Source organism: Aplysia californica, unplaced genomic scaffold, assembly GCF_000002075.1.
Source record: "Aplysia californica isolate F4 #8 unplaced genomic scaffold, AplCal3.0 scaffold00374, whole genome shotgun sequence".
Classification (NCBI taxonomy): domain Eukaryota; kingdom Metazoa; phylum Mollusca; class Gastropoda; order Aplysiida; family Aplysiidae; genus Aplysia; species Aplysia californica.
This window is the reverse complement of record NW_004797644.1, coordinates 123,617-131,909: the sequence shown is the minus strand read 5'-3', so window position 1 is coordinate 131,909 and position 8,293 is coordinate 123,617. Positions and strand designations below refer to the sequence as shown.

The 8,293-nt window shown below is 40.6% G+C and overlaps 1 long non-coding RNA gene across 1 annotated transcript; it reads right to left on the bottom strand.

Moving 5' to 3' along the window:
• Window positions 1-541: 541 nt before the first annotated feature.
• On the bottom strand, window positions 542-4,632 carry LOC118478139. Its single transcript, XR_004858845.1, has 2 exons — window positions 4,291-4,632; window positions 542-888 (listed from the first exon to the last, which is right to left on the bottom strand). It is a non-coding gene; the product is annotated as an uncharacterized LOC118478139 (long non-coding RNA).
• Window positions 4,633-8,293: the final 3,661 nt, after the last annotated feature.

Here is an 8,293-nt window from a genome sequence, read left to right as displayed (position 1 = left end):
TAAATAAATTTTTAAAAACATAAATCAATTATTTAACTTTGTTAATTTTTTTCTAGTAGCCTACAGGTTTAGTCTCTACCACCACAAGAAAGTCTCATTTATGACCAAGTTTGAAGATAGCACAGCACAGGGCAGTGTCAGCTAGAATACAAAGTCACAACTTAGATCAAAAGATTTACTTACAAGAAATACACACTTATATATATTTTTAAAAACCCAGGCCATCTCATCAGTTTGTACAAAGGGAAATAACTCATTATGATATCGTCCTTCACCTAGTCGTGTAGAGTCATTTCCCTTGCTATTGGGCAGTCAGGGGAATTAAACAGAGGACAGCGTTAAAATCCTGTAGTGTTACACTTCCAGCCCCAATATACATGACATAAAAGATAATATTAGTTGTGGTAGTAGTCAAAACTTAGATTTAACAATTTATTTACAAGAAATACATAACTAATTTTTCTTAAAACGCAAGAGGTTCAAGTTTGGATTTCATTCAACACACTAACAAACTACATCCAACAGCTCACATTTTACACACTTGCCTATAGACTCTCCATTCATCCTTCACACTGGTGAGTGTAGTACTGTGTTGGCCACCCAGCTCAAACCTCTCCACACAGTCTGCTCCAGTTTCAGCATGACATGTGTATTGTGGTTTGAACAGGGTGTTCACCCTTGCGCCACGATGAGGCCCAGTACTTCCAACTTCTGCAAGGGAGGGGGTGGGGAAGGGGAACTGTGGCAGTCTCAGCTGGAAATCCAACTCAGGCCAGTCTTGATTTTAGGTCTGCTGAGTGACCACGTCTTCCGGCTTCATGACAGGCTCTCCAGTGACTCGTCCTCTCTTGCCGGCCCAACGTGTCTCTCCGTCCTCTGGTGGAACGCCTGTTTTCAGGTGGACGTTTTACACAGTGAAAAGATCTAGGAAATCAATCACAACAAAAAAACATCGAAGGTGCCAAATGTTAAACAAAATCTAAAAAGGCAAAGGCAACCTAGAGTCTAAAGGCAAATTTTGTTCACTTAAATTGTCTCAAACTGGAGTTTCTTTTCTTAGAATCTTGCTTCCGAAGAAGTTTGACACTGAATTATTTCTGCATCTCAACTTTGGACAAAGTTCTGCATTTCAAAACATAGCACACAAAATAAAAAGTCACAAAATATAGCAACACTCAAACTGTTCAAAGTTTTAAGATCTATTCAACATAGCAAACAGATCTGCACTGTTTCAAAAACAAACTGTGTAACCTTCAATCCTGTACATATCTGAATCTCTTTATAAACTTGACGAAAGTGTAGTAGACGGCCAAAAAGTGCAAGGTATGAAACTGGCAGGGAGGAGAACGATGACAAAAATCACTGCGCTGTCTTAAACCTTCAGCTTTGTGCTCAGACTGAGGTCTCTACTCTGTGCTCTCAGATGTTTTTCCTTCCAGTCGTCTGAACGCTGCACCGGCTCTAGCAACCGTTACTGATCTCTGTGTCTGTATTGGCTGTTTGAGACTATCTGCAATCACAGTTGGTGAATTTTTCTACAGCATTTGACTCTCTCTGACATGAGCAAAATATGAGACCGCAGGATCTGGAGAGGTACACTTATGCAAATTTTATACGAAGCTCTCCGAGAGGTGGTTACAACATTATTTTCATCTCTTTTGGTATTTAATGTCAGTCCAAAGTTACCACAGGTGCTGGAGAAACAGGTAAGCTGATGTTGGCAAAGAGGTGTTCTCTTGTGTTTTGGAGCTCAGAGCACAGTCGTAAGCAAACAGAAGATACCTGATGATAATTTTGAGTACTTTGCCAACAGGCGCAGCTATGAGATGACTGAGCATGAAATAAGCAAACAACTGTTGAAATGAAGCTTGTCTACTTTACTGGTCGCTGCCAACATGGAAGCAAAATAATTTTTTAATCTATAATTTTGTCCCGTGCCCGTTCCTAGCATAGATCTAGAATCTATTATTATAAGAACGCCATCATGAATAATAATCAGTACAACCAGGGGAAGAAAGTTAGTAGGTACACAGTACTAAGAACAAAATAACAGTAAACACAACGCAAACAACACCTTACAAATGCTAGACAACACAAAATCGCAAACACACAGAACTCGAACTACGACAGTACCATAACATTATTGTTAGCTTAAAGTATTTTATATCCTAACATCCTCTGCTCCCAAAGAGTCACGAGGCGGGCACTTTCCCACATTCCCACTCCCTAGTGGAGCAATCCAAATTTAGTTAATCGTCACCAGACAAAAAAATAGGCCAAAATATGTGCGCTCAGTCTCATCTACTGGTGACTATGTTAATGGGGATCTACTCTAGGGGCATGGACCATGGAAAACAACAACACACACACATATATATATATATATATACACATTTGTCTCTACACTATGGCCAGCCAAGTAAACCAAAAATCTCTATCATCAAGCCTTTACACAAAATTTAAAACTGTCATCATTTGAAACGAAAAAGATCGGCCCACTACCCTACCCCGTCACACCAAATACAGGCATTCTGGATTCCCTTGCCTTCCAAAACTGAAACCCAATATGAAAGGTCAAAGGTCAGTTCCCCCTTGACCCCTGAACTGTCATATTTGATAACAATATCAGAATTTCAGCCACAACAGCCCACATTCTTAAAACTAGAACACCTTTTTCAAATCAACTACTCAAAAAAATACAAAAATATTCAATTTCATGTGGCCCGTAGATGTGTTCCACCCTTTTCCCTCAACTCCTTCAAAAACTGCCCTGTCCCAAAAATGAGCTGCCGCTATCGTTGTTACCTGGCTCTCTGAGACTAACGTCTTCGACTTCACCGACTATGAGGGATTGAGCGTCATTTCCCCTTTGACACCCAACCCCTCCTACCCAGTTTCCTCTTCAGACTGAATAGCCCCACCACCCCATGCCTTTCAAAGCACCAGCCTCACAAACAAGCTTATAAATTAAATAAGAAAACTAAAAAACAACACAACTCCCACTGTTAAATCTATCTCAGCTTTCCTCATTATCAATGGAAGGACTTCTGAAACGAGTGACCACCTCAACAAACACAACAAAGAAGAGACCAACCCCTAACCCTACTCCCACCCTAGCCGTCTATTCTACTACTCTGTCTCATACTTGTGGTCGTTTGTTACGGATATCCTCCCTTATCAATTCCTACAGCTGACTTTTTCTCCCTCCTCTTCCCCTAAAAATAGTAATTGTCTTTTTCCGTTGCTACAACTAATAAAACTGATGATCAGCGATGAAACACCTACTTGACTGGCTATAATATATGACAAGAGACAAACAAAGGGTCGGTGTTAGCGGGTTGTAAAGAAGGTGAATCCTATTGAGACTGGCGCACCTCCTACCACAAATTACCGGTTATACTATATATGGCGTCTTACCTTTATCTAATGAATTATAAACTCAAACATTTACCTATTTAAAAATGATGAACACAGTAACTTAACAACACACTCATCCACACTTTCTACAACAAAAACAGAAAAAAATGTCTGCAGGTTCCAATCCAAGTCATGGACAAGCCAATTCCCTGAGAGAGAGAGAGGGAGAGAGATAGAGAGAGAGAGAGAGAGAGAGAGAGAGGGGGGGGGAGAGAGTAGAGAGAGGAGGAAGGAGGGGAAAGGGGGAGGAGAGAGAGACACAGAGAGAGAGAGAGAGAGGAAGAGCGCGAGCGAGAGAGAGGGAGAGAGAGAGAGAGAGAGAGAGAGAGAGAGAGAGAGAGAGAGAGAGAGAGAGAGAGAGAGAGATCCCCACAAAAACCATTAAAAGTGAACAGTCTGACTCTGGACTTCAGACATGCATGTTAATACACTAGATCTAGATCTAGATCTAGATGGGCAAAAGTCAAAAATACAATCCTAAAACCATACACACACATCGCTAGAATAGAATAAAACTTAAACAACACACGGACCCAGACAAACACACACTTGCCACACAGACTACAATACAGTACAGAAGTCCATCACTCAGACTCAGTGATCTTATCATTTAGCCACCATCTTGTCCTATCCCTTCATCGGTTTCCTCCACAGAACATCATAGAGAACTATCACCTCTCCACTCCTAGGTCCACTAATCCACCTCACCTCTCTTCCAGCCACCCGCCTCAACCAGTCCCTGTACCATTCCTGCCCTCCAGCGGCCAATCTATTGACAACTGGGTCACCTTGATTATCTCTAGCTTTATCTACCTCAATCAAATACCGGTTTCCTTCACAATCCACACCGACTAAGTAAGTGTCCCTTCTCACCTCTAATCCACAGAACATGTACTCTCCTTCCAGGCCATAGAACTGGCCTTCCTCCAAGTCAAGACGCTCACCTAGACGAAGTAGCGATTCAGCGGTGAAAAGAGACGAAGAATTCCCCATGGCGGCGGCAAAGACAAAGAGATCGAGAGGGCAGGACTCTTCTCCTTCAGCTCAGGAACGAATGGATCTCTGGAAGACAAAGACACTAGATCTAAAGATCGACGTGAAATCTTCAGAAAAGCGACTCGACAGCCAAACAATAGTTCTGGGTAACTTGCAAATCGTCTCAAACCAAATGCAGTGCGTCAATACACTTCAAACATCAGACAGCTTTTGCAACTCGCAACCAAGAGCAAAATGGCGACCAAAATGGCGACTGACTAGGCCTACATCCGCTCAAAGATTTTTCCAACAATTCCTTAGTAAAATATACCGGAAGTTCGTAGAATGGGGAATAGCGGATGTACCCCATGAAAGAGGCAAAAAACATTGTTCACAAAATAATGTCCTTCACACAAACGCGCAAAATAATTTAAATCTTTTTTAGAATACTTTTTAAAAGTTTTACGGCACTTGCACCACAATAAGGGCGATAACATAAAGAAAGCCGAAACTTAAGCGGCTGAAGATCGACTCGGACAGGCGCCAGTAGGTGTCTGCTTGACTTTGACTCCACATAGAGAGCGCCTATTGCCGATCCCTTTAAGCTCGCGTTGCATTGATCTACTGTTGTCTAGTCTGCCTACAACTACCGTATCTAGAATCTAGTTCTAGGTCTTGAGTGATTACAAATTTACAAGAATGGACTCGTCATCTGAGAGGGGGAGGGGGAGAGGAGGAGAGGGGGGAGAGGGGGAGAGAGGGGGAAAGAGAGAGAGGAAGAGAGAGAGGGGGAGAGGGAGGGAGGGAGGGAGAAGGTGAGAGGGAGGGAGAGGGTGAGAGGGAGGGAGAGGGAGGGAGAGAAAGGGAGGGAGAGAGAGAGGAGTGTCCGGTAGAATGTCATATAAAATTGCAATATTATGTCATAAATGTGTCAATAACAAAGCTCTCTCATATCTTAGTGATCGCATCCAGATGTATGTTCCATCTAGATCACTAAGATCAGGCGATCAGTATCTTTTAAGAGTTCCTTGAAAAGGGGGTAAAAAATTAGCTGAAAGATCGTTCGCCCTCCTTGCTCCGTCAGATTGGAACTCTCTTCCCCAACCCTTGAGACATACAACATCTGAGTCTAAATTTTTAAAAATCTTTAAAGACACATTTAAAGACATCTTTTTTTGTCTGTAGATTCAGGTTCAATACAATGTTATGTAAATGAATATGTATCCAGTTATGTATTTTGTGAATTGCATTGTGTAGATTATATGCTCATTTCGTGACGATGTGTAAGCGTGCGCGTGTGATAAGCAAGTAGATGCGTGTGTGCGTGTGTGTGTGTGTGTGTGTGTGTGTGTGTGTGTGTGTGTGTGTGTGTGTGTTTGGCGTACATGTGTGTGCACATGTGTGCGTGTTATGTGTTCATGAGTGTGTATGTCTGTGTGTTTGTGTGTGTGTATGTGTGTATGTGTGTGTGTTTGTGTGTGTTTGTGTGTGTGTATGAGTGGGTGTATTTTTGTGTTTGTGTCGCGTGCGTGAATATTGTTCGTACATGTATTTTTATGTAAAGCGCCTAGAGCTGTGTTTACACGGGAGTGGGCGCTATAGAAATGATCTTCATTATTATTATTATTATTATTATTATTATTATTATTATTATTATTATTATTATTGTAAATCGACATCCATTTTGACAAGACACGACACAGCCAGATAAGCAGATCTCTAGACGCACAACGAAAAAACTACACAGGCTTCGTCTCTTCAAAATCACACTCTATTGACACAGTAAAGCCGAGATATCTAGATCTAGAAAAAAAAAATTAATTACACCACAACACAGCTGGTATTCATGAAGCATAATATTTTTTGGGGGGAAACACGAATTTTCTTAAATATTGCTTAAAATGCAATTCTGCCCGGTGACCACCCTATTTTGACGATGCTGATTTAAAAAATGTAATTAGTTTTTGTCTACCGTGAAGCACCAGCTCTGAAATGACCATTTAGAATTGTCCCCAGTCCAGTCGGGTGACATCACACAAACCGCTGAACCCGAGTTGGCGACGGCGAGACAGCGAGACGGTATTGGGAGTTCGCGACCTCGGTGCTTTCTTGTCGTACCTCCATTTTTAATAACAGTGAAAACAGTTCATAACAAAATGTGAGTTAAAGAAGAAGTCTCATTTTCACTGTTAAAAAATGGAAATACGACAAGAAAGCACTACGGTGGTGAGTTGACAGCGAGACGCCCTTCCCAGTTTTTCGGCGTAATAAGAATGTAGTTTGGATTCCGATAAAGCCGACAACTCCGATCCGAGTTTAAAGCCGCCTGCAGTCGGCCAGCTCTATGTGGGGCAAGTTGGAAATCATAAGAGAATTTTTATACCTATCGGCGCTTACTGAGTCAGTCTCCGAAATCGGCGTTCTCTATGTTTTCGCCCTAAGGTCATATTTTAAGTGCCGAAGATTAGAGGTGTTACAAGAAAGTAATAAATAAAAACAAAACAAAAAAAAAAGGAGGGGAGATAAAGACGATAGATATTTGATACTGATAGGAAAGAAGAAGCAAACCACACTAGAGCACCCGCCAACCACCCACTTAAATCTGTTGTTTGTTTTTTTAATAAAGTTGAGTCAACTACATGTATACAGATCTATTTACCTAACATTGTTATTTTCCTTATTAATTATAGTTATAAGCAAGCTATGCTATTATGTTCAAAATCGTAGATCTATACAATCATGTAGGCTAGGCCTACCCTGTCCTCAGAGGCGAAGCGTCTATATAATCAAATAATCACTGCTTCCCTTCCTAATTTTGAAACATTGTCGCAGTCAAATTCACCCATAGACGTAAACCTCATAAATTAAAAAAAGACGTTCATAATCACCAATGAACAATAGAATATGCCTAACCTTCAAAACCGTTTCGTTGCCACATAAATAGCCTGTTCGCCCCTATCGGGCCACTCCATAAGCAGTCACAAGCTTTGATTTAAAAGTAAGCTTAAAGTGAGGCCGGAAGAGTCTACCAATAGAGTTGAAGGGAACATGGGCATAGCAGTCAAAACTGTTTACAAAGTCAAAACTGAACAACAAAGAATAACACCAGCAACAAACCAAAAACAAAACGAAACGACAACACTGAAGATAACAGACAAATCAACAAGTACATTTTTATATTTTTTCCAAGAACACACGCACAAATCAGCATTTTCATTTTTTGCCCATCCTCACCACGATACAGACCACTGTCTGTGGTGTTGTGGGTAAGCCAATTGTCCTCGCATGTTGGAGACCTGAGTTCAATTCTCGGGTGGGGAGGATTTTTTCAATCTAGTATCTTGGTCTTTCTGCTGGGAGAAATATCATTGAGCGCATGTATAATATATGTGTAGATAGATGGTTCTATATATATGTGTAGATAGATGGTTCTATATATGTGTAGATAGATGGTTCTATATGTGTAGATAGCCCGCCTCCAAAATAATCTATCACATGTCTCGATGCAAGTGTTCAACAGACCCTACATTTTTTTTATTATTGAAGGGCCACATTACTTACCCTTACACTTACAGATTTAAAAAAAAATGAAATATTTATTATAAAAAATTACCTGAAAAAAAAAGCTGGTAATACTACACATACGTGATGTTGACAAAATGTTGCAATATGGTTGTATGGTAAGTACATGTATTGTAAGGCGACATTATTCAAAATTTGAACCCTATTATTACTAATTAGTCGAAAAATGAAGAAACTTTAGTTTCTTTTGTAATAACATCTTACCTAATGAGGCAACTTACATATATTCCCTACAAATTGTGTGGAAAAAGTAACCTTCACATAATAATTTTCTTCTACTTCTTTTCTAGGTTGCCATAGATAGAGGGATGATGGTCCT